Genomic DNA, 17829 nt, shown 5'->3' with positions numbered 1-17829 from the left:
GTTGAGACTAGGTCTGGAAGGCGCAAGCTCACACACACACCATGTTTATGGGTAATTAAATATGTTGTACCGTTACCCCGTGATTTCCGCAGCAAAAACACATATCCATAATACAACCAATCATATATGCAGAGATACATATTTACATATAGGTATATACAAACATACTATATATACCTAGAGTCTTTATTGCACCGCTGACAGTTGAGTTGATGGCTGGGCGGCATAACCGGAAGTGATGTGTTTGTGTCGATAATAAAAATTGCCGTCAAATTCAGTGCGCTAAATACACGCTTTTGATGAGTGAATTCAAAAAGATTTTTAATTGTCGGTAATTAAATGAAATGAACCAAAATTGATTGGAATACTGCAATTGAAATCGAAATCTGAGAAAAGTAAATATATAAACCAGTAAATATACATACCTATGTATATTTGTGTATGTGTGCGTGGCTGTTAGTGTAAATAACGAGTCAAGTGAATGTAAATATTTATGAAACGAATGCATGCAATCACAGCCATTTCGCTTTTGTTTATTTACGATTTTGCAATGTAATTTTATGGGTTTTAATTACAAACAGAAAATAGGAAATGAATTATTATGCAGAATAATCAAAAATGTTAATGAATTTTTTCGCAAACTTTTATATTTATTTTTTGCTAATAAAGAAGCAACTGGCGTTAAAGAAAGAATTAAAATTAAAATTGAGTGATGCGTTCAGGCTTTAAAATATGATTTTACGTTTTATAGTACTTGAAGTTCATCGAGAATTGCCTGTTACATCAAAAATTAAACGAGATGGATACTTTTTTCTTGATAATTGTGGTGCTGAAAAGGTTTATAACTTTTCATAGATTTCCTAATAATAAGCCAATTTCAAGGTGCGTTCAAAAAATAACGGGAATTTTAAAATTTGAAATTTCTTGGGTGTGGAGAGGTTGTGTTTTTGATTATGTGGATCTGCATGCCCCTGAAGTACAATACCATGTTCAGCTGTATTCCTTGCTTATTTTGGTCAGGTCAGACGTGTTTTTATGAGCTTGGCGTTGGTCAAAAGCTCATATTAGTCTCCATATTTGCCAGACAATCCTTCGTGTGACTTTTCCTATTTCCAAAAATATAGAGAACCTTAAAAGGCAGTAGTTTTTCAAGCCTACGAGGAATCGCTGGAAGAGCCAGTGGCAATCCAAAAATTGAGTTCGAGATTTTCGACGATTGGAGGAATGACTGCTATATGTGCACAATATCGAATAGAGACTATTTTAGAGGCGACAACATTAATATAGACGAATTAATCATATTTAAAAAATAAAAGAAAATTCCCGTTATTTTTTGAACACTCCTCATAAATCGGTAAAAATGGAACACATCTCGAGTTAAAATTTACGATAGACAATATCACCTGTCATAATAATAGGTTGGCAAATATCTCCCCTCCGCCTTTTTGTCTTTTGAATTTCGAGGCTATGTATGAAGCGCTACAATACTATACGACACCATGGATAAGCCAGCCAACGGAAGACCTGTGCCGACGAATACTGATCAAATCAAGGAAAACATCGAGTTAGACCGGTATGTGGTATCTCCTGACATTGCCCAGGAGATGGGAGTTAGTCACCAAACCATTTTAAACCATCTGCAGAAGGCTACATACACAAAAAAGCTTAATGTTTGGGTGCCGCATGATTTGACGTAAAAAAACCTTCTGGACCGAATCAACGCCTGCGATATGCTGCTGAAACGGAACGAACTCCATCCATTTTTGAAGCGGATGGTGATGGCGATCAGTGGACAAGCCGGGATTGACGGCCAGGAAGGTTTTGTGTTTGGTGGGATTGAAAGGAGATCAATATGAGCTGCTCCCATCATGGCCAGACGCTTAATTCTACCATCTTCTGCGAACAACTGGACCGCTAGAAGCAGGCAATCGACCAGAAACGTCCAGAATTGGCCAACAGGAAGGGTGTAGTTTTCCACCAGGACAACGCCAGACCACACACTTCGTTGGTGACTCGTCAGAAGCTACGGGACCTCGAATGGGAGGTTTGATCGCATTCACCATATAGCTCGGACAAAGCGCAAAGTGAATACCACCTGTTCTTGTCCACGGCGAACGCTCTTGGTGGTGTAAAGTTGAACTCAAAAGAGGCTTGTGAAAAGTGGTTGTCCGAGTTCTTCGCAAATAAGGAGGGGGTCTTCTTGAATAAAGAGCAAAAAAGCGGAAGGATACCAAAAATTACTAAAATCTGTTAAGGTCTTCTCTTAGCCTTTCAAGGTTTGCAACCCAACTAAATTCTGTTAACTTAGAACTTCAACTCGCCAAAAATAACAAAAATGAGTTTGCGCCCACCACAGTAGTTTCCTGAATATTTCTGCTCACTTTTTATGTTTATTCAAACATGTTCGATATGAAAGCGCACATTTTTCTAACAACGTAGGGCTCAATGAAAATTTATTGCCTGTAGTAACATGATCTATAGCAAAGCAGATGCGATGCAGATACTGGTACAAACACACACACACACAAATACACATAAATATATGTATGAATTTCGCGGCTATTAGGCTTACAAAAGCAACAGCAACAAAGCAGAATGCCAAGCAAAAACGTCCTGCCAATGCATGGCAGCATAGAGAGAGCACAGTGGGAGGCGAAAGGATATGCGTGCCGGCAAGTGGGCAGTCAATGTGAAGATAGCACACACAGTGAATTCGCGCTGTAATTTAGCAGCAATTTAACTTTTTTCCCACTGCAGCCAACGTTTTATCTAGTTGGATTTGTTTATTACGAAAACTGCGCTCGCCATTTGGTGCTTGTTTGCCAGTTTGCCCTGAACGCGCGCGCGCTTTATATGACTAGGATTTCCTACTAATTCGAGCAATGCTTTTACTACCGTTTCTTGCCTTTTTTGTTGCTGTGCACACACTCTTCGCCATTCTTTTGCTGCCTGCATGATGAAAACTTTGCAATTTTTAAAAGTCAGCGTCGCATGTTCTTTTACAATTTTGTTTGTTTTTATTTTTTTGTTTTTGGTGATTTTAGAGTGGCATAGAAGTGCGAAAAATTGCGATAGTCACTATTTTAGGAAGTAACGGCAGTAATATGTTGTTGTGCAGTCACAGCGGTAGAAATATGCCAAACAAAAAACGCTTGACGCTATACACGCCGAGTGCGCTGGACAAGCTAGACTGCATTTGAGTGTGTGTGAGTTGGCGTGTGTATGGGTTGTTTGGCATGACTCGTTAGATCGATTGTTTGTTCTTTAGTTTATTATTCTTTATTTAAACCACTCGTTCGCCACTCTTTGTTACTGTTTTTGACTGTGTCGTTGTTTTTTTTTTGTTGCTTTTACAGTTTTATTTTACTTTTCGCTTTTATTACTTGCTGCTATGCCTTCGTTTTTTTCGCATTAACTATTTACTGTAGTTGTTGCTCGTTAAAGTTAGTTCGCGGAAAGTGCGAAAAACTTCTGCCACTTGCCAAAAAAGTTAACGAAAAGTAAATAAAAGTTTAATTTCTTCTCACTACTTCATTTCCAATTCGTAATGGATTTTTTAGTAGAAGTCGCTGGGAAAAAAAATATATTTCTTTGATAACATTTATTTTGCAGTTGACATGACAGCTATTCAACGGTACTCTGTTAGCCGGTATAGACCTGTTGAAATATTGATTAAATTATTATGTTGGTGTTGATTTTTGATTGAAAGTGCCCAACCAATATTTCGGTATTCATTTTTTTACTTGAACTAGACTGAAATCGCAAAGGATCCTATAGTATGAATACAAGTAAAAGCTGGTATCTCAAATTGTAGTTTTCTAATTCCTCTCTTGTGGTTGTTTAATATGTTGTTCTCGATATCCTCACTACTTTCAGGGTTCTTTTTTATATAGGTTCCTAACCTCCCAGTCTGCAGCTGTTACTTTGGCAAATTCCATTAGGGGTTTATCTTTCTAAAATTGTCGTAAGGACAGTAAGGTTACTGCCTCTCGATAAGTCTTCAGAGAGAACAAGAGAAAAAGTAGTAGAAATTACGAGGTATGAGGGTGAGAGAGTGAAGGAGACATGAAGAGAGAGATAGCGAAGGAGTGATAAAGAAAGAGAGAGGTATAGAGATATAGAGAGAAAGATACAGAGACAGAAAACAAATAGGAGGAGAGAGAGAGAGAGAGAGAGAGTGACCGAACGATTTAATGTCCTAGCTATGGATGGATCTGAAAAAAAATCTTAATTTTCAATGTAAAACACAGTTCTTATAAAATTCTCCTCAGAAACTACCAAATATTCTCAATATTAAATCGAAGCGCTTGTTTGCTGAGAGCTTTTCGTAGAAAATGTTGCTCCGCTAAAGAACCTTACATATATTCAAAACCTCTCAGCTAAATGTTCGTTCACTTGAACTCGAAATTTAAAGTCATTCGATTGCACTCCAAATAAAACGCAAGCAAGCGAAGAAACCAAAAACTTTAAAAATAAAATAAAATAAAATAAAACTTTCATGCAAAACACTAAGCGCCTTACACACAGCATACACCACAACGGAAGACTATAAATACTTTTATGTTATTCGAAATTACTTTGCAGTACTACTACTACTAGACAACACTCGAACTGCACAAAATTTTAATATTTACATATCTATAAATTTGTTATTGGTGCACACCCATTTGAACGCATGTGTCCCCGCAGGCTGTATGCACACTTGTGTCGAAAAGTGAAATTCAATTAAGTACTTCGAGAGAGTAAAGAAATATTGGCCATTACTTACAACTAACACACACACATACACACACACGAAAAAACAACTGTAATAAAAGTGCACAACAACAACAACAAGGCAGTGCAAATGGGCAAAAACGCAAGAGCAAATTAAAATAAACAAAACTGGCAGTAAAAGTTAGTAGCGCCGAAGTGCCTAAGAAAATAGTAATACGAAAACAACACAGGACGCTGGCAGACACACAGCCACCTACCATGCATACTAATGGCGCTGTGTGCCGGTGCGTATGCGTAACTTTGAAATCGCTTTCCACTTACACTTGCATGTGTCGGTGATAGAAGAATGTGTGTGTGAGATGTGGCAAAATATGTTTTGCGAGAACGGTAAGCGTAAAATTTTTATGTTAAAGACTTTAATTAAAATGTTTAGTCTAATAAATGCAGAGATTTCACTCGAAATTCCATTCCGCCGCAAGCTTTTATTCTAATATTCGGAATTTTATTGTTTCAACAATTTGCTGCAGCGTTGTTACTTTCGACTTTTTCTGCCCGCAGTTCGAGTGTAAATTTTTGTACAAACGCATTTATCATAATCAAGCATATTATCTGCTTTAATTCCATAACAGCGAAAAGTTTTCTTTATGCTTATTCACGCGAAGTGCGTTTTTTTTGTCTGCTTTTTTGCTGATGAATATTGGATGTTCAAAAATGTATGTATGTATGTGTAAAAACTTTTTGCGTAGCGTTTTTTCGGCGAAGCCAGTGATTAACATAAATGCTGCCGATAATGAGGATGAAGTGCAGTTACGTTGAAAAAGGCGCTTAAAAACATCAATATTTAAGTGTGAGTTGGAAAAACACTTTTTGAAATGGTATTGAATTGATGCATGTGGTTAGTATGAGCTAAAATGGAGTTCTTATGCGGAAAGAGTTGTGCAGATATTTCAATAAAAATATAAAAAATATGTTGTGTAAGTATAAAAAGGACTTCGAAAGCGCCTTTCAATTTTCATTTGAACATTATTTTTATAAATTTAAAAATAACGAGTAAGGAAGTGCTAAATTCGGGTGTCACCGAACATTTTATGCTTTATTTATTTATTTAATTTTATTAATATAACAAATAATTTGACTCGCATATTTTCGGCATATATATGGAATAAAGCCCATTGAAAGTTCGAAAACCCAAGTATTACGTTGGTCCGCATTTTTGCTCTTTATTCAATGCTTTATAAAAAGTGTTACAGTGATTGGATTTAGTTCAAATATGCGCCGTTTCGTTCGATAATCTGTTTCCACCTAGACGTCAACTTCATAATACCCCCCTCGTAGAAGCCCTCCTCCTTATTTGCAAAGAACTCGGACAGCCACTTTTCACAAGCCTCTTTAGAGTTCAGCTTTACACCACCAAGGCCGTTCGCTAGGGACAGGAACAGATGGTAATCACTTAGAGCTATGTCCGGGCTATACGGTGGACCCGATAAAACCTCCCATCCGAGGTCCCGTAGCTTCTGACGAGTCATCAACGAAGTGTGTGGTCTGGCGTTGTCCTGGTGGAAAACTACACCCTTCCTGTTTGCCAATTCTGGACGCTTCTGGTCGATCGCCTGCTTCAAGCGGTCCAGTTGTTCGCAGCAGATGGTAGAATTAACCATCTGGCCATATGGAAGCAGCTCATAGTGGATAATTCCCTTCCAATCCCACCAAACACACAGCAAAACCTTCTTGGCCGTCAATCCCGGCCTTCGGCCACGACTGTTTTCGCTTGATATTATCGTATGTGATCCATTTTTCGTCTCCAGTTACCATCCGCTTCAAAAATGGGTCGAGTTCGTTCCGTATCAGCAGCATATCGCAGGCGTTGATTCGGTCCATAAGGTTTTTTTGCGCCAAATCATGCGGAACCCAAACATCAATCTTTTTTGTGTATCCAGCCGTCTGCAGATGGTTTAAAATGGTTTGGTGACTAACTCCCATCTGCTGGGCGATGTCAGGAGATGCCACCTACCGGTCCATGTTTTCGTTGATTTGATCGGTATTCGTCGTCACAGGTCCTCCGCCGGCTGCCTTATCCATGGTGTCATTTTCACCCGCTCTGAATCGCAGTTCGAAGTGATACAGTACCATCCCCCAAACGTTTGACTAGCGGATGTGCCTTAACGAAGGAAAACTTTAAAATAGCGCGTATTTCGGCGTTAGTGAACTCCATGTTTACACGTATATATCTGTTGAACACAATAATCAAACTAATCATGCATGGCGTCGATTTGTAGGTTATGTCAAGACCTTCCAAAGATATATAGTATTGCCAGATACGAGCTATATGAAAATGTCTTCAATATTCCAAAAACTCTATAATTTCTGAGTATAATTTTGTTTAAAATAATTCGATCTTATTATTATACTAGCCTATATAAACACCAATTTCTTTTACTTTTCTTTTTTACCTCTAAAGAAGTCACTTAAACAGCGCAGTTTATTGGCTTCCTGCTTTGCTATAATGACAGTTTCAAAATTTTCAAAACTGAAATTATTTTAGTTAGCTCATTTAAATTTTTCACTCATTTATTCATAATATCTTTCACTAATTAGCGCATATTTGACAAAGCTATCACATTTACAATGCTTTGTGCACCAGTGCGTATGAGTAATATACGTGTGCATGCAAAAGTCATGTGTAGAAACAAAATAATATGTCAGTAACTACCGCCATCAATAAAATATAGTAAATACAAGCACTTATAGTGCAACATCAGCGCAAAAGATGCTAGCGCTTGTTCTACTAGCACTAGAAAACCACCACACATGGAACTTAGTAACGCATTTCGTTGCATTTTGCGCAATTTAAGCTTCACGTACATTTGCAGTTTTATTCAAATATATATGTATTTATGTAATCGCACCCTCTCTATTATATAATATAGCATAAATTGTGAAATATTACATTGCTTGCAAACATAAATCTCAGTGCTGCCAAATATCTATCACTCCGTCTGTCGCTCTCACACCCGCGACGCTGTCACTTTGCTAGTATTTTTGCAGCGGGAGTTCGGTTGGGAAGAGACTCGTTAAAAATCACTTAAAATTCCATCATCATAAATTTATCAAATTTGCGCTGAAGTCTTTACAAGCAGTGCAGTTGAAATTATTACAGAAGAATATTAAAATCTGAACAGAAATGAGAGAGATTACTGCTTATGAAATTATTAAAGTGAGATTTAAATGAATGATAAGCAGGCGTGATGAGTGTAGTATTTTTGCTTAAATTTAAACTAATCTAACCTTAAATTTACAACGCATTTCCAATGCGCATTTGGCTTATATGCAACTAAAGCACGTACCAGATTTGGTGGTGAGTAAGATACTTGATTTTTATAGCAACGTTTTTCAATGAAAAATACCTATTTATATATAAATACTTGAGTTAAACTACTTGTCAGTCATAATAAACTATTTTTAAGCAGTCTGAGACATCATTGTTGAAATTTTTCACTAATTTTTTAGGCAAAGCAATATACAAAAAAAAAAAATCCCGACCTTGACTTGCTCGCAAACTAGTCAATTATCTTAACGGTTTCAAATTTTCGAGTAAATTTTTTCACATAATAATTCCGCCAGTTCGCATTACCATAAAAATAAACCAGTTTTCACAGCTTAGCGTTAATCTAGAGGTGTTAATTTTCGCGCTGCCGCCCAACAATGCGGCTTAATGACACTCAGTGAGCAACCGACGTCTCTACCACTCCACCAAACTACCCACAGTACCGGAACCACACAGCTAGAGTCACTTACAAATGTCTTGGGGTCGCTTTTGTACAAACCGCAGTGACAGCTAACTAGCTTCTGCAAAGCCAAGTGTAAAACGGTGCTTGAGTTAAGTTTTTTTATACACTTAGATCTTTTTTCTTTGATAAAAAATAGACTAGTATGCGATTTCTATTTACTTTAATTAGTTTTTTTCAGCACTCAAGTACTAGGAAACAAGTTTTGTCATATGTAATTAAAAGTGTCAATTTTCGTTGTGCCCACTTGAGTGCGTTGTGCTTGAATATTTCAGTATTTTTGACTTCCCCCAAAGCAAGCGCTTTGATGTTGAGCTCAAAGAAAACAGTTGAAAAAATACTCGTGAAATTCAAGCTGCACGTTAATCGCTTAAGTGGTTCTGTAAAAAAAATATTAAAATTAATGAAGCCGGCAAATACACGCGCTTCCAGTTCGCCATTAGCTAGGTGAACAAGCATTTAAAAGCTCGACCGCGCTGCCGCTGGCGAAAATCTGACAAATATGCCGTCAGCTAATCACCGCCGGATTGCACGTGACAGCTGCCAAATCACTTTACTTCAGGTTGACGTTTAAATGACGCAATTTTCAATCAATATCAGCGTTTGTTGGTTGCGTTGTGTGTTCTTTCACGTGGAACTTTTCCGTTTTATTACTGCGCAAGAAGTTTTTTTACAACTAGATTAGATGAAGCAAAAAAAGTTTAAAATTACTAATTTTTGGGTACTGAAAGGTGAGTAGGCTTTTTTGTTATTCCGTAATCAAGACTTTTCACAACGATAAGGGTCATTGACAGAAAATATAATTGGGGATTGGTCAGCGCATTTAAATTGAAAGCATTTAGATGAAAAAAAATATATTTTTGAAGTCTTAGTATCTTCATTCAAGATTTTTCTCCTAAACGAATTGTACTTTTGTGTATAATTACATATGTTAGCGAAAGAACCACTGCCATCAAATAGTCTCACGAAGAAAGTTTTGAATTCAGAAATCGTTTTTCTCAAAGCAAATGACGGAGGTGCGAATGAAGATGGTCCCAAAATTTACCACCGAAGTGATCTTATTATAACTACTCTCACCAACTAAATGTTGCTCTCATCAATGTGAATATATCCCACTTGTTTCGATAAAAACCAGAAAATTCTTTCAAATGAAGTTCTAAAGAGACATCTGATTATTATATTATAGTGACGGTAAAATCCATCTATTAAAACCAAAACATGATAGACTGTCGTATTGATTTCAGCTTCACAAATAGATTCATGTTGTAAACAACAGGCTGGCAGGATGAGACACATGAAGAAATGAAGTCCTCTCGTGATCTAGTTTGAATATTGGCTTATATGCCGTCTCAGTTTCCGACGAATATTAACTTCCTATTAGGAACCGAAGGGAAGGCCAACTCTAGACAGTTTTTCTGGCATATGAATTTAAATCTTATCAACTCGATCAGTACTTCAGAGAAGATTCCAGAGTAGATGCCAAATAATGACAAGTTTAAGCCACAAATGTGGGAGCACTGCGCAAGGAGCTCCATCTATCAAAAATTTTTGGTAGTGAATAATTTAATAAACGTTCATCTCAAGTTGAGTCAATTAAGAGTTAATTAATAAATGCTAATTTAAGGCATGTAGAATTAAATCAACAACTGACCTCTTAAAAGGTTCTTCAAAACCACCCACTGATTCACATTAATACAATATATACAAAAGGAACAAAATTTAAAAAATATCGAACAAATATTCCTTCAAATTCCATGACTAATAGCCAAATTAATTGATCAATTAAATTTTTTATTGAGAAACCAGTTTTTGCACTTCACACTGTCGGCTACTCGATAACCGATCAGCTGTTTCACATCTTTGTTTATGCTTTTCATAAGAAGTTGGTTAGTTTCATCAGCTGATTGCTAGCAGCGACATCTACCGTCGTGTGAGCGTGAACAACAACTCGCAGACAAAGAACGTATATATAATTACAAATAATCTTTGTTGCATTTCATTTTCAAGTCGATTATTCGATTGAAAATTAACATAGTTTATTTTCTATGGTAAATCGATTTTAATCAGCATTTTAATTGAGTTGAGGCCGGTTAATTGAACAATTAGCTCCTGTGGGAAAAGGCTATAAGATAATGAAGAGTCAGTATACTTTGAAATACGGACAAATAGCACTATAAAGTATATTTATGAACATATAAAGTAGCTCAGTAACAAATTAATAGACAGGAAGAGTAAGATCATAAATATTCAAAAGATATGTATATTGATGTGTGCGTCAAAAAAAATATAATAAAATGAAAAATGAAGAGAATATAAAATAAGCAAGTTTATAGTTTGGATGTGTTATATTTTACAAATTTAAAATTTACAAATTCTTCAAAAAATCTGGAAGAAACATAAACACATTGCTTTACTACTATCTACATTCTATGTTTATCCAATATGTAATCTATATTCAAAAGTACCATTTTTTATTTGCGCGCTGAAATGTAAACTTTATTTTAATGACTAGTATTAGTATACGGTATATATGACTCCGTTTGGGTTAAATTTTGTTGCATATTTTTCGGCGCAATGTCCTCTAAACGAAATTAATTTTTTTGTATTATCTTTTGCAGTTTTAAAAAGGTTATTATTATAAAAATACTGACAAACAAGCGCCAGCCGATGTTATTAATCCCATCTTTAATGATATTTAAAGGTTAGATTAATGAAAAAAATGTATGAGTAATGTTTTTTTGTCTGCTTTAGAGATGCTTTGAGACACTTAGAAATACATTGTACGAAGTAAATAAGATCTCCGAACATTTTTCGCTGTTGGGTATAAAGGAAATAAATTTTAATTGCAGAATTTTTAAAACCTTAAAGGGAACTGTAAGACACAGAAGAGAGGAAACTAACATAAACTAAACGGAACTTGAGGGCTAACAGGCAACATGAGTGCATCTGTGTATGTGCACTCCTACGCAGAGCATCAAAATAAACTAAACGCACAGCATTTTACGAGCTCCTCCATGATTTATGAGAGACAACGTTTTGCAGGAACACGAAAAGTGTGGCAACATATGGGTACATAAATTTGTGAAAGCTAGTGTGTAAGTGTGTTGGTTAAGCTTCACTTGCTCGCTGGTTATGCTAGCAGATAGGAGTTTACAAATTTTGAACTGATAAAGTATATGTGCATATAGAATTATTATAGAAGTCGAATCGCAAATAAAATATTAAGCATTTTTGTAGTAAAAAGAGCGGAAATTATATATACTTTTAATTCGCTCAACAAGCTTAATTAATACTAAAAAATAAATAAATATTTTCTACACTCATTATTGTTTGCATTTGCAGTATTTTGCAAACGTAAAAGTTCGCGAAAAACGATTAAAAAGTTTACACGTCTTTTTATCGCCCAGTCGCACACTCACACACACAGCGGTAAAGGCGCCGTCAAGCGAAAAATGAAATCAAAGCAACCGATACACGAATCCAATCTATGGAAATGACAACGCTGCGCGCGCCCAATGTACTGCAACCTCCGTCAGTTGGGTTGTTGAACTCATAAAAGTGTGGCATTGATGCAACATATGCCACCAGCGAAGCGGCTGCCATCAACAGCATCACCGACGAACACGCTCAGCCGCTCGTTGCTGTCGTTGTGAGATGTGCAGCAATTGATGCAATGACTCATAAATTTTGCTAAAATTTTATAATACTAAAAATGGATTTTTGTATTTTACAGCGCATCATAAAAGTCAAATACACGCATGACACCAATGCACGAGAGGCTAATATAAATACTTGTGCACACACATACACATATACATAATGGCGATGTACTAGTGGTTATGTGTTGCTTGTGCTAAATTTTTTTATGAAAACATATCTAGACAGCTTCACTTGTGATTACTTACGCTTCGCTGGCGGTGCTGCAGTTGACAATTGAAGAATTCTTTTGCGCGCTGCATAAAGTTAAATTAGTTGAACTAAAGTGTACTTAAACCGACTGGGCGACAGCGGCACTAAAGTTAATTCAATTAAGCGAGTTTTATATTTTCTGCCTATTTTTTGCAATGGTCTTGCAAAGCGAGTTTAATTTTCTGTCGAAGTTACGAGGGCAGACGTAAAAGTTGTGGTTCCAGGTGTGGTAATGACTGAGCTGTAGTTATATATACATATATGTAATACTTTGGAGAGAGATTTTAATTATTGTAATTGACTTTTTTCTGTACAGATACTCTCGAGAAACACGTTTCGTTGACTACTTTAAAAGTACACTAAAAAAATTGCGATATATTTTGGAACAATTCTTAATAAAACAAAAGCCAAATAATTAAAAAGAAATAGCCTTTCTTAAGACTTAACGATTCAAGTAGGGTTAGATCGTCGAAATTGCAACATTTGAGTCTATAAAAGCTATGCGATTCGCTCCCAAATGGATATTATATCCAATAGCTACAATCAGTGTATGAAATTGTTAGTAAATTAAGAGAAACCCTCTTCCTTCGATCAATTTTTTTAAGGTTAATTGATCATCTGGAAGTCTTTATTGGATCATTTTATAACTATACTGAAACGCTCAATGTATATAGGACCTTCTCTTAACACTAACTGAATCCGTTCTTATTTTTTCAGATGTTTCTTCGATATCATAAGTTATAGATCCATGTCTGTCTTCAAACAACTTCTTAAGTTTCATGATCACCTAAAGCCAATTATTGCTGTATTTTATTCCTATAATGAAACACTTAGTGCATACATGTAACATTATCTGATATGGTTCTGATTTTGTCCAATTGTTTCTTCAAACATGTTATAGGTCCTTATGTGGAACATCGGATCTATATGTAGGAAAATTATTTTTTTGGTGTCTTCGAAGAATTTTTTTGAAGTTTCTAGATCGTCTAGAAAGCTTTTTTGGTGTATTTTATTTCTATAACGCTATACTTAGTGTATATAGAGCGGTGTCTTAAGATTCTCTGATTCTGTCAGTTGAGTTATATTTATTCAATATATTCGGACTCTACAAAAAAATTTTTTTGGTGTCTTCGAAGAATTTTTTGAAATTCCAAGATCTTCTAAAACCTTTATTGGTGTATTTTTGATTAAGTTCTCATTTTATCCCACCACTTCTTCAAAGATAATTTGTCAAAAGTCTAGATATAGAAAATCATTTCATTGAATAAAATACTAAATAGTTTCGATATTTTCAATTTTCCAATTCTTTTGGTAAAGTAGTGCAGTACAGGTCAGATATTGGATCAAAAAATAAATTTAGCTTAGTTCCTAAATTCTAGAAAAGTTACCCTTAACCATAACTACCATTGAATTGATCCTCCCATGGGGTTATTCCACGAACTGGATTTATAAAAGCGCGTATTAATCCGGTTCCATTTGCCTTCTGTGCTGTTTTATTGATAAAGCAATAGATCTATGTCTAATATCTATATGATAACTTTTATATTCAACACTCAAAAATTTATCAGATATTCGACACCTTTTTATTAAAAGTCTAACTTAATGTAAAAAGTTAAAAAATTTCGGAAAATTTATTGGTGACAGTTGTACTTGTTCTGAGAACTACTCAGCACATCTCACACTATTAAACCATAACAAACTTACCCCAAAAGCGCCATAAACTCACCGAACCAATGTAGAGCCCGTAATCAATGTAATTAAAATCAACCAAATTGACGCACCAACTCCAATCCAATTCAATTTATCACCAAACCATTCAATTTACCATGAATTGAAGCTGAGCGCATAGAAAACCAACGGAACAAAACTAAAACATGTATCAGAAGAAAAGCACTGCTTAATGGCAACACCATTACAGGCGAAACACTGACCATACATGATGGAGAGTGTGGGGTAGACGCCGCAAACCCGAACACCCAGCCGGTCTGGCCACAACAAATTGAGACAAAATTAAATTAATATGCCATTTAATTGAAATTTAACCACATTTGCATTTATCGATGCAAAATATGCACAAACACAAAATATATCCGAGGGATATGCACATATGTATTTATGTGTATTCATTTAGGTATGAGCAAGGACATAATTTATCAGCAAGTATATGTGTGTTATATGCAGCAAAAGGAGATGAGTGCCAGCGGAAGTTAGCCATTTTGAGATGGTGACACGAGTGGCTGCAGCGTTCCTTGTTTGTGTGTTGTTGTTGTTGTGCGCATGTTAAGTTTGAAAATTGAATATTGTATGCAATAACGTAAAACTTGCTCAATTTCATTAAACACAAAATTTGATTGAAAATTAATGTCCGTACTTGCTGCACGCAGCAAATGGCGTACACGTTGCTGCCCGAAGGCTACACTGACCGAGCAGCAGTGACCGGTCGCGTCGTGCAGCAGGTGTGGTGAAAATAATGTGATTGGAGCGAGCGTAAGAATCTAGCTGTCAACAACAGTTCATCGCCCGCGGGGTGACGCGATAGCGTACTGTACACACATGCAGACTTGTTGATGATAACGGGAGTTTTTTCAGGTTTAATTTTACTCAAAAAGTGGAGGTAACTCAATTTTGATTTTTTGTGTCATTTTCGTGGATCATATTTGGTGAACTCGGGGTTAATCAGCGCTGGATTTGACATTGTACCATAAAAGAAGTGACAGCAGCTGAAGTTGAATGCCGGAAAATTTTGTGCAGAGAGGAATATTGAAACATTTTGTAGATAATGTGAGTCTGTGGTATGGTAGATATTGTTTTGTGGAAATAATGGGAAAATTAAAATATAATATGGGCCATCAATTATACTAAAATTTTTATAAAATAAATTGAAAATTAATTTGAGTCAAATGAGTGCTTTGGGGCCGGAGAAATAAGATCCTATTTTTTTGAAACAAAACTTGATAATTTTTTCAAGACCCATTATGTACATATATACTTTTTTCTAATTTCAGAATGGTTTAATCCTTAAATGATTGGATACAAGATTTAAGACTAATAAATCCGTCTCAAATCAAATCCATTAAATCCGTCAAAATCACCTCAAACTAAAATAAATTTATTCAGCCTTATAGTAAGTATTCGTTAATAAAATATATATATGTAGAAAACCATACTTCTCTATAAGCTTTAAGACTCTATGTGACTTGAAAACTAATATCTGAGATATAAAATAAATCTACTTTACCCAATCAAGGACTAAACCTTTTTGTTAAGAGCTGGTATATACTTACATTCAATTATGCCTGCCGTGTAGCGAAATTCTGAAAATAAAAGAGAGTAAGATTTTTATTAAAAAAACAAAATAAATTGCAATAAAAGAAATATATACAAATTTTTATCACACTGTCTCTCTGCAAAACGCTTTATCTCCTAAAATATTATCTTCGACACTCTTAATCATCAAAAAGGGTTTTATTTTTTCCCAAATTGCACATTGACAGCCGCAGAATTCAATTAAAATCGAAACATGCTCGCAGGTGGTCAGCGAAATGCTTTAAATACCCACAGGGCTGCAATTGTGACAACATGCCAGTGTGCGCGACATGCGGAGATCCAAATAATGCGTTACAAAAAAGAAAAGCACGGCAATAATTATGCTTATATTATGTAAATCGGGGTAATTATTAATACTATCATGTTTAATATGCAAAAATATTGAATGCTGGAACATAAAAGTGCATATTTTTTCATTAAATGGCGAAATGATTTAGTACGACAACGAAAAAGTGTGCAAAAAATGCCACTTGAGTAAAATCACAGCATACATTTAGGCGTAGACTGGAAATTAGCGATTCATATATGAAATACAGAAGTATAAAATATTTTATTTTTAGTAGGATATTAATAACTGCTTCGAAATACATATCAACCTTGGTACTTGTACACTTTCCTTTCAGTTCATTGATAATGAAAAATTTCACAAAAATTAGCCAAATATTCCTTTAAACTGTCTACAAACAACTTCCAACTCCTCTAATTGCCTTACATTTATGCCTTTGAATTCGTGTGTGTGCCGATGGTGGTCATACTCACCGGCTGTGTGCGGCCTTTGTAGCTGCCAACAGCAGGTGTGCTTCAAAGAGCACTAATAACGAGGTATTCGGATATAGATACCCAGGTGACACACGCAAGCCGACACGTGCAAGCACACACACACACACATACACACGCATTCATAAACAGCATCACCGATATTTCTGGCTTATTTTGCATTGCCTGTCGTACTGCTGGTATTGGCTCAGCGGCCAGCGTCCAGTCGCTCGGCTACAACATGTGCGCTGTTCTGTTCGTTAGCGATAAGGACATTTCCATGTAATCATGGATGAATAATTGGATTTTGAATCTCAGTTGGTGACTGAAATGGTCACATGCTGGCTCCGGCTCTTCCATTGTATGGCAAGCACATGGCCACGACATGTTTTGTTGTTAGTCGAGTGTATTGGTGCGCATATGTGAAAAGATGTTCACAAACGCTGCTTGGCTCTAGCGTTTATAACCCAAATAATATTCACACCGGGAAGCCAATATTAATATTTAAGCATTTGCTAAGGCATATTTATTTATGATTTTTCAAATGTGCAGGTGTGTGTATATAAAGGGTGCCATTTCAGATATTATACTATTTTTAAAAATTGTTTAATGATAAAAGATGTGGTGACCATTTAGGGGCCATCCATAAATTACGTCACACGAATTTAAGGACTTTTTATTTATCATAAAATAAAAAAACACGTTATTCTATTTATTCTTATATTTATTGAATAATCTTTAATAAAATCAACATTTAGTTAAATATTAAAGAACAGAAACAACGAATGACTAGTCAAGAAATAATAGATACTTAATTATGCTGCTGCGTGATCGGCGTGGTACAGAGCAGCCAGTCGTCTAGCACCAAGGAGCGCAGCAGAGCGGGAAACGATATTGCCCTAAATTTTGAAATGTGATGTCACAAAGCTTTTGACCCCCCCTGCCCCTTGTCACGCAATGTCACTTCTGAATGATACCCTGCCCCCCTTCAAGGTGTGACGTAATTTATGGATGGCCTCTTATGGTCATTTCATGGTCCGAAAAATCTTTGCTATTCAGTTTTAGACTTTCGATTTAACGAATACTACATATATATAATAATAAGAGTTTCCACACATCCTTAAAAAGCACCCTATATATTTTTCAATTATTAGCCAGATATTGCTTCAAAGAGTATTTTTGGATATGAAATGCAATAAATTCTATATTTAGTATTCTATATTTATTGCATAGAAATAATACTTTGGTTTATGTATTTTTTATTTGTCGCTTTTGTGTAAGGTAATAAATACCGATCATTGCCCAATAGGCACACAAGCAGTGAGGCAAGGGATCA

General features: G+C 35.7%; 1 protein-coding gene across 2 annotated transcripts in view; it reads right to left on the bottom strand.

The window, feature by feature from the left end:
* The window catches only part of LOC105212045 (uncharacterized), a 217680-nt gene that overhangs the window by 37620 nt on the left and 162231 nt on the right, over positions 1-17829 (bottom strand). For both annotated transcript variants that reach the window (XM_054227979.1, XM_054227980.1), the window contains exon 6: positions 15695-15724. The gene's annotated coding sequence lies outside the window, so the exon portion shown is untranslated. The remainder of the gene's footprint in view (positions 1-15694; positions 15725-17829) is intronic.

This window comes from Zeugodacus cucurbitae, chromosome 3, assembly GCF_028554725.1.
Source record: "Zeugodacus cucurbitae isolate PBARC_wt_2022May chromosome 3, idZeuCucr1.2, whole genome shotgun sequence".
Classification (NCBI taxonomy): domain Eukaryota; kingdom Metazoa; phylum Arthropoda; class Insecta; order Diptera; family Tephritidae; genus Zeugodacus; species Zeugodacus cucurbitae.
The sequence above is the reverse complement of the archived record's forward strand: the minus strand, read 5'-3'. Positions and strand labels throughout refer to the sequence as shown.